The sequence below is a fragment of the Microtus oregoni genome, unplaced genomic scaffold, assembly GCF_018167655.1.
Source record: "Microtus oregoni isolate MIOR12 unplaced genomic scaffold, Mior012 000006F_ref0000085, whole genome shotgun sequence".
In the NCBI taxonomy this organism is placed as follows: domain Eukaryota; kingdom Metazoa; phylum Chordata; class Mammalia; order Rodentia; family Cricetidae; genus Microtus; species Microtus oregoni.
Window position 1 is genome coordinate 29,106,814 of NW_024543065.1, and position 16,247 is coordinate 29,123,060.

At 48.9% G+C, this 16,247-nt stretch overlaps 1 protein-coding gene across 2 annotated transcripts in view; it reads right to left on the reverse strand.

Annotated features, from left to right (window-relative positions):
- Positions 1 to 10,380: 10,380 nt before the first annotated feature.
- Positions 10,381 to 16,247, reverse strand: part of LOC121449555 (sine oculis binding protein homolog) — a 167,961-nt gene continuing 162,094 nt past the window's right edge. For both annotated transcript variants that reach the window (XM_041654069.1, XM_041654068.1), the window contains one exon: positions 10,381 to 10,516. The gene's annotated coding sequence lies outside the window, so the exon portion shown is untranslated. The remainder of the gene's footprint in view (positions 10,517 to 16,247) is intronic.

The following is a 16,247-nucleotide window of genomic DNA, read 5'->3' on the forward strand; positions in this document are numbered from 1 at the left end:
GAGAGCCTCTGCCTGCCCTTCAGAAGGATGGAGCTACGGGCCAGCACGTGCGCCCTGCCAGCTCATTATCTGGGCCTCCTTCTGCTCTCTGGAAGCCCCAGCCTTGCTGGACAGGCTGCGTTCTGTGTTCTGGTGTCAGATGGCCTGATTCCTCCTCTCTGTGGGGCTGGTATTCAGTTGATCCTCAAGCTTTCATTTGGCTTGGAAGACAGAAACATCTGCTAGGGTTCTGGTTGGCCTGGGGAAGGCTTCTGAGCGGAGAGGGATGGAGGCGGGCGAGGCAAAGAGAGGCAGAGGAGGCAGGAGGGTTAATTAGACACCGTAGGCTGGGGGAGCCTTTGTGGAGCCAGAGCCCCGAGTAGCACAATCTCCCAGCCCCCAGGCCTAGGCAGAGAGGAGATGACTTCCCCTCGAGTCACACTGAAAAGTCTTCCTCCATTGCTCAGCTTCCTCCAACTGTTCCTTTTCTCACCAGTTGGCTATTATTTTCTAACGCATTTTGATAATTACTTTATCAATCAAGAAAGATTAAACAAAAGCCTAAAAATACAGCTGAGTGAGTTTGCTGGAGCCAACCCGTCTTTGGTACTCTGATTTGGGGGATCTTTCTAACAGATACTCAGAAACAAAGGGCTCTGCTCCTCATTCCCAGCCAGTTCAGTATCATCCATCAGCCCATTCTACCCACCTAGGCCTTGGTAGGGGCTAAGGCACGCCTGTAAGCTCAGGCCATGCCAGCTAAGCAAAATACCTCCCTGCCCGGCCGCCTCCTTATTAGCATGACTCCCCATCTTTGATTTGCTCATTCAATAAACAGATTACTGGGTCAACAGTTGAGCGAGCACAGCGTCACGTGCCCCCTCTTGAAGCAGGAATATAGGGAGGATTTGTTCTATTGTAACTGTTTAGAAAGAAAAAAAATGCCCATTACGGAATGATGAGGGCTCGGATTTCAGAAGCCAAATGTTGTCTAGTTATGACCTCTGAATGACTGGACAGGAACCAGCCCATAAGCCTCTTCGAGTGTGTCACAGAGAGGCCCAGCTTGCCCGAGTTTGGGGAGAGCCCCAGAAAAAGGGCCAGGCACTGCAATAGTGGGGAGGCGATGCCTTGATCTGAGCCTTAGTCCTAAATTGGTGACTTGGGACTAAGAAGTCTTTAGGGAAATCAGTTCAGTGACCTGTGGAAGGTCCTGCCTCGCCCCTTCCCAGGTTTCCATCTCCCTGCCAAGAGGGGCGTGGAGCTCTGCAGCAGCAGAGAACAGCAGAGGGTGGCCCGTGCAAGGGGCTGTTCCCTATGCTCCCTAGCAGATACCACAGGGACATGAGACCTGAATGAAACCGTCCAAATTATAGCGGCTCATGTAAAAGCTATCAAGAGACTGGGGGAACGATTGTCCATATGGCACCCTGAAGCTTCCAAAAGCTATAGAGAAAGGGCTTGGAGGGAAAGCCTCCCTCTCCAGAGACAAGGAAGGTGGACGCTATGGACGCTAAGCCTCTGCAGAGACCTGGAAAAGGCACTCCTCCAGGTACCCCGCCCCCCCCAGTCGTGCCCGCCCGCCCCCCCTCCCCGTGGCCTGGAGGATCAGTCTGTGACAGCCTGGGCCGCAGGGTCATGGCTGCTGGCTGCTCAGGCTTTTCCATCAACTGGGCTTATGTTTTCTAGCATAAATGAACTCTACAGTTACATTGTGTGGAGGCTTCAGGACACACTTTGCCAAATGGAAAAACATTTGGAGGTTGGGAAAATATCTTGCACATAAATTACCGAAGGCGCAGAGAATCTAAACGAGGGCTGAAATCAGAAGCCAAGGAAAAGCTAAGAGGATGCCAAAGTCAAAAGGGAGAGAGACAGCGACAGGGAAGCGATGTAATGATTTCTCCTAATGACTCGAAAGGCGAGTTTGTAACCGGCATTGGCCTGGGTGTTGGGAAACTGGCTCGAGATGGCGAGGTCAAAGTTATTTTTCATCCTCGGGGCTCTGTGCTGGTTACTAAGTGCTGCCCACCAGAAGGGAGCAAAGAAAGCTCTGTGTGGCAAAGGCCAGCCACACTTGTTAATGTCCTGATTTACGACATTAAAGAGACAGAACTAAGAGGGGTCTCTCTCTCTCTCTCTCTCTCTCTCTCTCTCTCTCTCTCTCTCTCTCTCTGGTGGTGGAAACTATTAAAGTAGAGGCAGACCAGGAAGTTTGTGATAAAGAAAAACCAGGCTCCCTGACATACAATCTCCCTCTTGGCTTAAGTAAACTTGCTCCTTCAAGGCCTGCCATCAGCAGAGGCCCGGCTCACGTTTCACCGCTAAATCTGAGTCAACAATCCCTAATCTGGACACTGGGTTCGGAATCCAGGCTCAGGTTGCACTTGGAAGCTGACAGCAGGGACGAGGGTAGAGAAAAATACGGCCTTTGTTTCTGGTCTGATCGTCCCCACCGAGTGAGCTGAGGTCATGTGTCGCTTGCTGTCATCAACAAGATAAAAGTTTGCACCTCTCTGGCCCTGCCATGTCTCTGCTGCCATTTATGTGCAGGCCAAGGCGCCCTGCCTGCCCACTGGAGGGCCAAGTTTGTGGAGAGCTTGGATTTGGAGCCCTTTTCATCTTCCTGACATGTGATACCGTGACAGAGGCGGCCCTCGCGGGGTTGCTATGCAGATATACAATTTCTGAAAAGTAACAGCCGGAAAACGAAAACCCTGGGCTGGATTAGCGTTTCACAAAGAACGGGGCTAAAAACGGGCAGCAGTTAGGTTCAAAAGCTAAAAGAGACGGCGGTGGGGGCTAGATGGGGGGCGAATTAAAGTTCCATGAAAACAAACTTTTTTGAAGGATCAATATGTATAAAAGTATCTTATTGCATTCCTGGCCTTAGACCTGAACTCTGATCCAGCCCCAGCCTGTGACGGTTACATGCGGTGAAAACAGGAGGTTGGGGCTCTGGATCTGGGGTGCTCAAGAGTGTGTTGGTAAAGGGGCTCCCACTGGGCCCTGCCAGTTCAGAAAACTCTTTTTTTCCCCTACTATACTTGTTTTCATCATTTCTGCTTTTTGATAGTCCATTCTTCTTGTGTAACTGAGCTTAGGAAGCAGGGAGAGAGATCACACAATTCTGAGGTTGTCCTGCTCTGCTTGCCATACTTTCCCCTCGCTGTATGCAGGTCAAAGGCATGTTTCCAGAGCTGGTTCACCCACAAACCTAGCCTTTCCTAAAAAGCATTTCAAACACCAGAAGTAAGAAATGATTTTACGTGGAACATTCAAACAACATGAGAGACGGGAGAAGGGAACCAGTTTAAGATCTTTTTTTCCTTTTTATCCTCAAAATCCTGTGCCTTCTGGCAGCCGAAGCTCATATGTGCTCTTCCTGTGTCCTCTGTGAGTTGGCCTTGCGACAGGGGACCCCACCTGCTGCTCAAAACACCTGGACTTCCCAACCCCGGGAGGTCCAGAAGGAAGCCAAGAACAGAGGATTCCACAGTAATAGGACAGAAAAGACTGCTGGGATCCGTTGCTCAGACTGTGGGTGGCAGGCAGAGGGGCCAGGAGCCTGCCTGCCTACCAAATGAGCCAGTTGACACACAATTGACACACGCTTTGTGCTCCCCGCCCGGCTGCAGGAAGGCCGGGAGGGGAAATCAGCACCCGCAGAGAGCTACAGGAGAGTCCTCGGGAGCACTCTTATGTACTGGCTTCAGAAACTGGTGATGTCCGCAAAGCAGATCCCCTCATTCAAGATAAGGATTTGCTGGAGGCTCCACAGGTAAAGAGATGGAGGTATTTGGCCCTTTCTATCACCCAGGGGATAAGAAATTACTTTTGCATCCTCTGTGTCAGCTTCCAAGATTGGCACCCGCATCATCCTCGGAAATGAGACGGCATTTGTGAATGTGATGCTGTCGGAGGACCTGGTCACACAAACGCTCGTGTATGCAGAAATTCTCCCTTCCACGGAAGGATGGCCCAGTGCAAGCACGCTGGGTAGGATGAGGTGTTCGGCTGCCTGAACGTGGTTCTAGGCTCTGCAGCCAGTCTCTGTGTGCTTGCCTTCCTTGCCTGTGAAATGTGGATGAGGGTACCTACCTCACAGGCTCGGCAATGCTGAAGCACTTAGCAAGCTTGGCACCTATGCTCTTTAAAATTGAAAGTAGTGACCACTGATTCTTGGAGACCTCATTGCCTGCTAGTGAGACTCAGATCTGTGCGTGAGGAAAGGAGAGCCTCCTCCATTGTCTTAGCACTGGCTGCAGATTGAAGGGCAATCACCAGATACAGATCCCACTGGCTGGATCTGCGCAAACTGAGTGACCAGCCGAGCTGGAACCATGTAGTGTTTCTACAGCCTTCAAAAGAGCACTCCGCTTGGGGCACAGGGTTCTGGTCTCAGCTGTCTCTGACCCTGCCTGGGTTGTATTTTCCTTACCCAGAAATGAGGCTCACACTGAGAATTGCCCGAGATGGTCCTCATGACCATGGTAGTGTCCGGCACATAGAAATCTTAACATTTGTCTGTCTGTCCAGTTTCTCCGTTGCCTGGCAAGCCAGGCCATAGCCCCATTGTGATGCTGCCCTCCTGGCTCGTCTTTAACAGTCTTTCACCCAATAGTTATGTGCCGTGGAAGAAACCCTAGTTTGAAGTTAAAAAAAAACCAAACAAACAAAAAATAGAACAGTGAAAAATTGAGAGTCTCCATTCCCAGGTAGCCTGTTCTTCCTGTCCCAGGAAATGTAGCGTGGGTAACAAAGTGGCCCTCACTTCTCATTCTGTTCTCTGAGTTGCTGGTAGAGCCCTAATGCACACACCTCAATGTCCCCCAGACATTACCTGGGATAGCCATATACTTGGTCTTGTTTGGAACTAGGTGCCAGAGAAAGTAGATATTTTTTTTTTCTCCTCAGACACAATGAAGGTCCTTTGACATCTTTATATCTTATGCTCATGGTGTAGGCACCATGGAGATGATCTGAACTCTTTGATTATAATTACCAAGTACCTAAGGCTGACTAAATCTGTTCAGCACTGGAGCCCCTGCTGGGTTGTGCCTTGGTGGGAAAATCCCTTCATCTGTGTGCTTGTTTCTTTAGCTGTGGTGTGGGGATGATGCTGATGCTGATGGTGATACTGGGGGGGGGGGGTAGTGGTGGTGATGAAGATGCTGATGATGCTGATGGTGATACTGGGGAGTAGTGGTAGTGATGAGGATGATGGTGGTGATGATGGTGGTGCTGCTGATGGTGATGCTGATGCTCACAGGTAATGCGAATGTGAATGAAGCCCCTATCACACTGCTCTCTGTGGAGTAAATCCCCAATGGATGAGCTATTTCCCCAGCAAGGTTCTTCCTTCACTAGGTGGAAGTCACGTGTGGCAACTGCTTGTTGGCTAACAGAATAAGAGTCCCTTTTGGGGTTTGTAGTCTAACTGATCATCTGAAAATGAACATAACAACCAAGGCATGATCTTATTGCTAAGGATCTTCTGGATGAAACGTTACTGTTCTGTGACCTCAACTCAGTGTTCAGCACAGGAGCACAGCGGCAGAAACCATCCCCTCTTCTGTACACAGGAGTGATAACCATGACTTCTGCACACAGGGCAGCAACTGTGCCCTCTTCTGCACTGGAACCGGAAGACAAGAGGAAGCACTGGTCTCCAGCACTTGCTGCACACACCTCTGCTTAGAGGATTCCACTGCCCACCATCTTCTGGCATTGGTTGGCAGGATCAGAGGGCTTCTACTCAGCCAGAACCTTCTAGTCTCAGGGTGCTGAGCAATTCTTCCAGATACAGAGTGAGGTGAGCCACAGAACCTGCCTCTGAGGAGCCCAGAGGACATGGGAGGACTGTCGAGTTGAGGTCACCAGAAGTGACCTCAGTCCCTTTAGATGGGAGGCACAGGGCCCTGGAGGAAAGCCACCTATTGTACCTGAGGGGGTCAGGCTTGTCTGTATAGAGCTGGCTATGGAAAGAGCCTTGAAAGCAGTGAGTTATAGATATTTACAATAATGATGATTTCCCATGTACTGAGACTAACAAATGAGGCCCATTAGACTTGATCCCCACTCTCAAAGACTCCCTATTAGAAAGGACATGGAGAAGCTTGGCTGAACAGGCAGTATGGCCTGCATGGGCACAGAGGTCAACATGGTGGAGAGCAGGCAGGAAAGCTCTGAGCAGAGGCTGTGGGAATTACCAACGGGGAGAAAGAAAAGCCTTTGGAAGCTGAGGAACAGGACATAGAGAGAGCAGGGCTCCCAATTCAGACACAAGCTGTAGGTGAGGTTGGCCATGGAGAGGGAGTCAGTAGAGTTGGGAGGCTTCTAGGCCTCGGCTGGGCCTGTGGCTCTGATGTCTAGGGCTTGCTTGCAGCTCCAGCTGGACTTGCATAGCAAGGACTGTGAGGAAAGGTGGCTTTGAAAGGTGTCATTGCAGGGTCCAGAGGTCCAATTACATAAACCCCAGGAAACATCCAAGCAAGGTCTTGAGACCAAGAAATGGTCCATCTTGTTCCCAGTCCTGTCCTCCTGGTAAGCCTGAGAAGCCACTGGGACAAAGCCCGTGAGCTTCATTCTTCTCTAGTCTGCCTGAGGCATCAGGCATGAACAGTGTGTTGCATGGGATTTGACAACTTTGAAGAACAAGACAGCCTGATGCACTTCTCAGAACAGAATGGACTCAGGGCGTCACTTCCAGTAAGGTGCCATAGACTATACCTTCCGACACTCACCCCACAGTTTAGTGTTAAACAGTGGTTCTCGACCTTCTTTGTGCTGAGCCTCTTTAATACGGTTCCTCATGGTGTGCTGACCCCAACCATAAAATGATGTTCATTGCTACTTCATAACTACAATTTTCTTCCTGTGTTAAATTGTGATATAAATATCTGTGCTTTCTGATGGTCTTGGGTGACCCCTGCAAAAGCACAGACCTACAAAGGGTCTCAAGCCACAGGTTGAGCAGCACTAGTTGAGAACAAAGGCCACTTCCAGAAACAACTGAACCACTACTGTATTTCCTTTCTCTCTCTCTCTCTCTCTCTCTCTCTCTCTCTCTCCCCCTCCCCCTCCCCCTCCCCCTCCCTCCCTCCCTCTCTCTCTCTCTCTCTCCCCTGACAGTGTCTTTCTACATAGCCCTTGCTGGCCTAGAACACACTACCTAGACCAGGCTGACCTTGAACTCACAGAGATCTGCCTGCCTCTGCCACCACTCCTACTCACTGCTCCAAAGTTAAAGGATGTCAAAGTGCCTCTTTCTGAGAATGCCAGCCACCTCCCCCCAGGTCAGATCCAGGTCTAGCAAGGCTTGCAATTGACCAGTTGTGTGACCTTGAATGGTAACTAAACACACTGAGCTCTTGCTCCTTTGCATGAGAAAGGAAAACAGGCTTTTCCTCCCTGGTTGCTACGAAGTGGAAGAGAGGCTGCTGTTCGTGTGTTTAACACATGCTGCTTCTTGCTTCCATAACTGTTGTATTTCTCTTTGTATGTGGTTCTGACAGCCCGGGAGAAGGACACATTAAGAGAACACCAGGATCAGGAGGGAGGAGGGGAAGGAAAGGGGCACCGGTGGCTGATGAGATGCCACAGACTCTTCCTGTGGGAACAAAGGTACCTTTTGTTTCCAGGAGGGTCAAAATGTTTGCTCGACAATCTTGGACGGCAGACAAAAGCAAGATCAATATCCTGGATGCTTGTCTCTACGGCCAAGTCTAGATGAATAATGCTATCGGGGACTTTGACCCAGACAGCCACACAAAGTGCCCTGGGTCTTGACATGTCTTTATCCTCACTAGGCGTGCCACTGTCGAGTTCACATGGAGTCACTTCCATAAAAGCAGCCTTCAACTGGAAGCCTGCAAGCACTTTCCAGGCCCCGGAAGAGGCAGACAACAAGCCTCCTAGGCTCCAAGAGCTGGCCTCGTTGACTAGTCAGCAGTGTCTAGCATTTTAATGAACATTTGTTTCTGATACACTCTGTCAACTAGTTGTGGGAATATGGACACCCAGTTGCTTTTCTAAATTCAAAGCTGTGTTGTTTTCACACACAGAATCTGAGGCCTGGACTCAGTTTACACTGCTTACCACAACTGGTGCCTGTTTTACCTTAGGGGTCTCCTGATGCTGAACTCGGGTGTTTTCAGATGAAACCATTCCATCTGTGCAAGACTGCAAACAAAGGCCCCATGAATCCGTGGAGCAAGAGGGGCAAGGTGGGGCCAAATGGAGGGAGATGGGTGGTGGAGTGAGTGGATCCCACTCCAAGTGCTCATGCCCATCACACGACACCGCTTGAATCTCAGATTCAGTGTCTCAGAACTGAGGCCAGGACTTAGGCACACGGACAGCTGAATACGCAGGACCCGGAACTCACTGTGCACACACCAGGCTGTGCCCAGTGGTCACAGTGGGTAGCTGGCCCTGAAATGGCAGTGTGGGCTGCGGGCCACAGAGATGCAAGGTCCTTAGAGCCTTAGACAGGACCATGCGGCCCCGCCCTTGATCATCTTATTTTAAACACTGTTCCCAGGGACTGAGGGGGCAAGGAGAAACACTTCCTGTGGCGAGGCAAACACCAGCAATGATCATAATAATGAGAGAAGGCAAATAAGCACATGGAAGTGCATCGTCGTTTCTCAGAGATTTATTTCGTCTGACGAATCTGACACCGCAGGAAAAGGAGCACCCAGAGGGGCTGCGGCCTCCTCACAGGTGGGTTTGGTGGTGGGCTGTTGGCTGCTTTAATTTGCTGCTGGAAGTTTTTCCGTTCCCTTTTATAAATCTCTCCCTGGGCTTGAAAGCGCTATCTCCCTCCCGCCTCCCCTTTCCCCCCACCCCTCCCCACCCCCAATTCCGTGTTTAAAAAGCGAGCTTGCTCGCCAGGTGTGTCCCCCAAGCTCTCACGGCTCTAATAAATAAGGAGCACCTATAAGACAGTAGCCTGACTCGACTGTACAAAGGAGGGTATAGAAATACAGTATGTACACGCGGCCGCCGCCCCAGTGCTGCACCCAGTGACGCCAGCCCTGCTTCCCCTCCCACCGTGACCGCCTTCCTCCCGCTGAGGCTCCACGGGCCTGGAGGGGTGGGGCACCCGGACCCCTCCGGAGGGAACAATTGCTTTTATTTGAGTTAGTAAACAGATACACTGAATCACAAGGTGATTGGATTTGATTTTTTTTTTTAAAGGTTTTCTTCTCTCTCTCTCTCTTTTTTTTTTTTTTGAAAAATTTTTTTCTTTTCTTTTCTTTTTTCTCGTCAGACTGGGGCACTCCACGACTGTCTCACCAACTCGGTGCCAGCACACATGTTCTAGAGGACTCTGGACTCGCAGCTACAACTGTACAAGTGCACACAAGTAAATCTACCCTGTTATCCTCCACCCACTGATTGAGGATCGAATTGCACATTTCTCTTAAGCATGACAGGAGAAAGCAAACAGTGAAACAGAATCCTGGGCGATCTTTCTCACTTTCCTCTTGTTTTCATTGGTTCGCCCATACCATTCTAATTATCACGAAAGGGCTCTGCGTATGGAGAGATTGTCTCACTGACTTCCTGGATCTCCGAAAACCATCAGGGCTGAAATTTCATCCGCGTCTCTCCTGACGCCCAGCAAATATCCCCCCCCCTCGGATTATATTACACCTTGAGGGCATTTTGGTCTTCAGTTCGACACTCACTCTCTGTTCCCAAATGGGGCGCTATTTAGGGGCATTTCAAGAGAAAGCTGAGAAGAAGAAACATTTACCGAGTTCTCTTGGCATTCAGTCTCTGTAAAACCACAGTATAAACTATCCATGCTGCTTCTTACATCTGGCGGATCGAAAATTAAAAGGCATAAAAGTGTAACACTGAAAATATGGCATCAAAAAGGATAAAGGTGGCCTTTGTAAAAAATAACATGAAAAGTATATTAGCCAATAAAATATTCTACCTCTTCATTTAAAAGTGCATCGTGGGCTGGGGCAGATGAATCTGAAGCTTTGGGACTCCAGCACCATCCCTTCTCCTCACCAAAAAACGTGAACAGTTCTGTTCCTAAACCATAAAAGCAAATCACAATTCTCATCGTAGCAGCAAACCACAGCAGTTCTTAAAAAGATTTAAAAAAGACTCTTGTTTTCCAGTCCCTAACATCTTCTGGCCTCAGCCGTACAGCCTTGAAGATGGGGTGAGGAGAATACCTACATTGGTCCTTGTGGCGTGTTGGTGGTTGTTTGTTTGTTGGTTTATTTTCAACCAGCGACATCCCTAAGTTCCTCTGGGGAGAAGCAGAGACGGAGGGAGCAGGAATGCTGGGCCCCGAGCTTGGTGGGTCCAAGACGTGCTGGCTTCTCTGGCCTAGAGGCCACCAGGGAGGGCTGCTTCCTCCAAGATGTTTAATGACAGGAAGCTGTGTTATTTGCTTGAACTTTAGCCAGAGGGGGGTGGTGAGCTGACCAGCTGGTGTCATTGGATGGCATGACATGGTTCGTTCCACGCCCTTTCTCCATGCAAGGTACCCTGGGAGCAAGTGTTCCTGGGAAAAGATAAGAAGGAGCCATGAGAACGCACTGGACCAAATCTCTCCCCACCCACCTGCCTTCTCCCACCCTGACTTGCTGCAGAGAACCAGCCAGGAGAGAGCTGCAGCTCCCAGCCCCAGTTCCCCCAAAGCGGAGTCCCAGCTGCATGATTTCAGAGTTTCATTCAGTCTGCTCAGGATCAGCCCTGCCAGCTTTGTGTGAGCAACTGAAACTCGAGCCCTCTTTGGAAAACCATACTGAGCGTGATGGACCACGCCCATCCCCGAAGACCAGAGCATCCTTTGCAACCAGCCTCCAAATGACATGATTAACCAGCAGGAGGTCTGTGGAGTCCCGTCGGGTCATTCCAAAAACCGGGCAAAGTCATAGAGAGATCTGCAGACCTCATTGCGACCCTTTACATATTAACGCTGGTGTTTGAGGACTGAGGTCTCAAGGAGTCCATATTAGTAAATAAAAGTATACTGATGGAAAAGACACACACGCATGCACACACGCACACATGCATGCACGCATTCACATAGCCCTCGCTTCAGAATTTCCTATGGAGGTAACTAAGCTGGAGGAAATAGCTTACCCATCTGTGGGTCTGACCTGTCAAAGGTAAGCCACCAGAGCTCCTCACATCCAAGCAACACGGGAGCACAAAGTGTGCAGACACCAAGTCCCACATGCCTGGCGAACATGACCAGAGAGCCCAAACCGAACTTTTAAACTAGTTCTGGGGAATGCCATCCCCACGTTCACCACACACTCCTCTGCTTCCTTATGGCCTTCTGTTGCTTGCTGCCAGGCCCTTCATCTGAATGAAGCAGGGCCTTTGGAAAAGTCAGGCGTTCCCAAAAAACAGCCATTTAGAAGCCTTCCCTGACAACTGTGACACCCCCGAGGGCCCCGGCCTGTCCACCTCTTTCCTCTACGTTAGTTGGCTGGTAGGTCATCGGTGTTCCACGTGTCTTGTTAAATGGATGAGTTAAGCAGCTGTCTTCCACTATGTCCCCAAAGAGAGTCTCTCTGCCAATAAATGTGGTTGTCAGAAACACGAAAGGCTAAAATTTGGCAAATGTGAAGTGGTGACTAACGCAAGACACACAAACATCTTTACAACCACTGGGATGACTCTCAGAATAATGAGCCAATAATTTCACACAGGTGATACAATTTAGGATTCAAAGGGAGCCCCCAGAGATAAAACATGACAATTCCACTTTATAGAAGGAGAAATGGAGGCTGCAGAGCCTGAGAGATCCACGCGGGGTGTGCGGAACCAGGGTTTTAGCTTGAGAGCAGGAGGTCAGCTGCCTGCTGGGAAGACTCAGCCGCAGCCCCCCTTTGAACCCTGCTGTCCAAATCCTGGTGTTAATGGCAATGATAATAATCATCAGCCAAAAACAAGGTTTGAAATTCTCAGTGTGCACGGCAGGAAATGCCTGAGTTCCCCAAATCATATTAAATCACCAGAGCCGTGTGCATTCAATATGTATATTAAATAACCAAAGTGAAAATGCAAAAGGCCACAAATATGCGACGGGGGCGGAATTACCAGGCCATGGAAGTCTTTTCATTCGGCACAGGCAGCTTTGGATGTGGGGGTGTTTATCTATGAATGCAGAGTTCGCCTCCTCCAGCCCTCCTTTCTATCTGGAGGAGGAGACCCCAGAACAAAATCATCAAGATAGAGGGGCACATCAGAAGCCATAGGAGAATGCAGAAGAGCTGAGCAATGGAAAGCAGATTAGAAGACACAGGACCACTTCCTCTGGGGACACATCTTTTGCTCTGTCAAGCACAGCCCCCGGGCTGCTGAGGAGGAGGGGAAATATCCCCACCTTTGGGCCTGGGACCAAGAGTGGCCACATCTTGAGTTGGGAGGCAGGGATGGGGGCGGGGGAGTGTCCAAATTCTTTCTTTTAAAGGGAAAAGAAAAACTGAGGGGTTTTAGCATTTCCTTCTAGTGACTGGGAGACACCACCATTTTTAATTGTTGCAACTGTTCTATGATGTATATAGTGTTTTTCTTTAATGCAATCACAACCCAAAGTGGGGGGGGGGTGAGGAATATCTCTCAAATAAGTGTCTTTGTATTCAAATCACCATTGGACAAGGACCAAATATGCCCAGCACCAGCCTATGTGGAGAAAATGTCTAGGCTTTCATAAGAGACTGGGAAATCGGGCTTATAATGAGAGCCATTCTGGAACCTTAAGTACAGCGTTTGCCATCCCAAACACTATAATAATCATTATTATTCTCTGGTATCTATTATTGTCTGGTAAATAATATGTGTTTTCCCCCCAAGTTCCAAAGGGTGCAGCTGCATGGTGTTCTATTTTTTGCAGACCCAGGCCTGCCGCTTTGCAAGCCTACTTCCACGGGGCTTATTTTAAGAGAGTGCGCAGGAGACCATGTGTGCCCTTCCTCTCTCTCGGCACACATGTGCACCTGGGACATCCCCAAAGGCCAGAGGGTGGCAGTCTCTTTCTGCTGCCACCTTTTGAGGTGGGGGTTGGTACTAAAGACAACCTCTTCCACTGGGTCCAGGCAGCCCCCTTGTTGGTGACACAGGCAATAGGCTAGTGCCACACAAGTGTGTTTGGGCTTCACCTTCCTGGTTCTCATTGCGGGAGACCTCGGGAGCAGGGGAGAAACCGTCTTGGAGATTTAGAAAGTGGCCATGTCAGAAAGCTAAGGTCCATGGCCACACAGAGGACTCCCATGGAAAAACTGTCCCCAGTGTCTAAATGTCATCATCTGCACAGAGTGGAAGTACAGGAGAGGCATGCCCTCGCGAGTCCCCATCCTAGCTGTCTCTATGTTCCTGGACATGTTTCTCACTGGCCCTTCCCCATGGCTTGCTGAGGGAAGCTGGAGAGGAACTTCCTACCACATCTCTTATCTCCCTCGGGCCGATCAGGGCACCTTCGACAGAGCTCAGTACCAAATATATAGTCTTGCAGCTTAAGCAACTGGATAATAATCTGTTGTCACTACACAAGCAAGGTGCCCTTTCTGGGTCTTCAAGTCCAGAGTTTGTTTCCTTTGCTCTGAGTGGTCATGAGTACCCACATACACGTGTGAGCATGTGCAAACACACTCTTGTGGTAGATATTTCTGGAGTGCCTCTGAATGCAAAGGATTCTGGGAAAGTGTCCACACTTGAACCTTACAGTTTGAGTTTTCTCTGAATGGGTTTGTTTAAAGGCAGGATATCATCCATGTTTCCTGGAATAACACCACACACACACACACACACACACACACACACACACACGTCTTGTACTGTCTATTTCCCATATACAAATCCTAGAACTACCACTCTTGGTTTCTATGGGACATGGATGGCCACCTGTCCTCAAATTCCAGACATGCCTTCCCCTTCTACCCAGAAGAGTGTAGCAGCCTCTCACGGAATGACAATCACACACTAAAAGAGCTGAGAGATACTCTGTCCACCTGGCAAGTTCACAGGGGAAGCTTTACTAAAAACGTAATTTAATTACCCATCTTCCTTTGCCACAGAGATTTTTTTCAAAGGGCTAAGAGCAAAACTGAGCCTTATGCTGGGAAATTTTTCTAATTCGAATACTCTCAAAACACGACCATTCCCACTTGTACCTCTCTGATTTACAGCCTAAGATGCAGGAGGCTGTTGCATTTTGGGAACTTCTAGACAACCACTCGCAGTGGCCCTAAGAGAAAAAAAATGGTCTCACTTCAAACCCAACAGTTCCAGGGTAGCCTTTATGTGATGCGAGATGTCATCTTTGCCTGGAAGCATGCCTCTTTGAATCTAGACTAGTTTCCAACTTTTTATTTTTGTTTCATTTCTTAAATATCTTTGTAATTTGCATAATCAAAATCTAGTAGGCCTGTCCTGTCTGGCTTATTTATAAAAGGCAAGGCCCCTCTTGTCTGTCATATTTGTTCTCTGGTGTCTAAAACCCCATGGCATCGACCCTACGATAAGCAAGAAATGCCCGCTGCCAAGCCGGCTTGCCTTCGCCCAAGTATCCTGACCCTAGTAGAAATCCACTCACTTGAGCACGGCTGCCCATCACTTATCAGAGTTAAATACAGCCATTACGTGCTGGCAGAGGCTTCGCTGTTTATCTGGGACAATAACGAGTCCCTGAGGACAGACTGCTCTCAGGTAGCAGCGGCTATTCTGGGACATGCACAAGGGTAGAGCCCTGTGGTCAATGAACAGAGCCGCCTGCAGCAGCTGATAAACTCTGAGTTTGATGCCAGACTGGGGTTTCTTACCCACCCCATCGCAGCCAGGGCCATACAGCTTGGCCAGGCTTTGCCAAAAGGCTTCCCACCTCCCATGTCAACCTCTGTCATATGAATTTTGAAATGGCTTTTACCAGGCTGCACATTTTTAATCTTTGAAACGGATGTTATCTCTTTTCTTATATCTCATTGAAAGAATGCCCTAGAGGGGTTGGGGTAAACCAGCTTAGCCCCACACTGGCTTCTGGATTTCAACCTCATCACTCACCCTGTGGCTCTGACAAACTATTACTCATGTATATTTACTTTTTAAACCAAGTATTCTGCATCTATCTATCTATCAATCTATCTATCTATCTATCTATCTATCCATCCATCCATTTATCTATCTACCATCTGTCTGCCTATCTATCTATCTATCTATCTATCTATCTATCTATCTATCTATAATTTTTGTTTTTGAGAAAGTCTCATGTAGCCCAGGCTGGACTCAGACTTGCTCTATAGTCTCCTGCCTCCACCTCCCAAATTACATGCAACACCACACCACACTGAAAACAAGTGTATTGTCCTTATTTCATGTAGGCACCCTCTTCACACGGAAACAACACTGCTAACACATTGGTGATTGTCTTCATTTCACAGACAAAACAATTTGCCAGAAAGGTAAGGAGATGACCTGCTTGGAGTCACCAGCTTCCAGAAGCCCCAAGTCCACTATTCTTCCTCCAAACACAGGGAATAGTGCCCTCAGTCCACACTCATATCTTTGGTTTTTTACCTTGACCACTGAGGAGGCAGGTCATGTCTGGCTGCAAGGCACCTCCCAGAAATATGTACCATTTAGCTCCTTCACTTTGGCAAATAAGACCTCTGATAAGAAAAAAAAATGTGTGTTTTCATTCAGGTCCCATCCAAAGCCCATAAGCGGCCAATATACCTTCTTTGGCCAGTCTACAGCCCTGCTTTCTACACCCTCTGTGTCCTTCTGTCCCTGCTGCATGTGCTAGATCCTAGATGGACTTAGTAACTCCTCTGATTTCCACCACAGGATCTTGAAAAGCCGTTGCCAAAATTCTGCCTTGGTTTAAAAAAAAAGGGGGGGGGGGAGATGCTGGATGCTGGTTGTGTCAAGGTTGAGCTGCTGTCTGAACACAGGCATTCTAGGAGACAAATAAGGGGCCCTGAAGGAAAAAAGTAGGTTTGCATGGCTGCCAGACTCGGAGCAGGTTTTAAGACCTTAGGTAAGGTTTAGAAAAGTAATTTCCCCCAACTTTATTCTTTACGACCAGTAGCAGAGAGGGACAAGGCTTCAGATTAGTGAGAACAGCACTATAAAAAGTAAGAGCAAGAAATCCGATTCCCCCTCTCCCCTGCGAGGTCGGAGCATGCGGTTAATGGCTGCTTTTCCTTAGTCTTGCCATCCTTCAGCCCAGATGTACATTTATGCCTAATTTCTCCCTGCATGAAGCTGCTCAGTGTGAGCCTGCC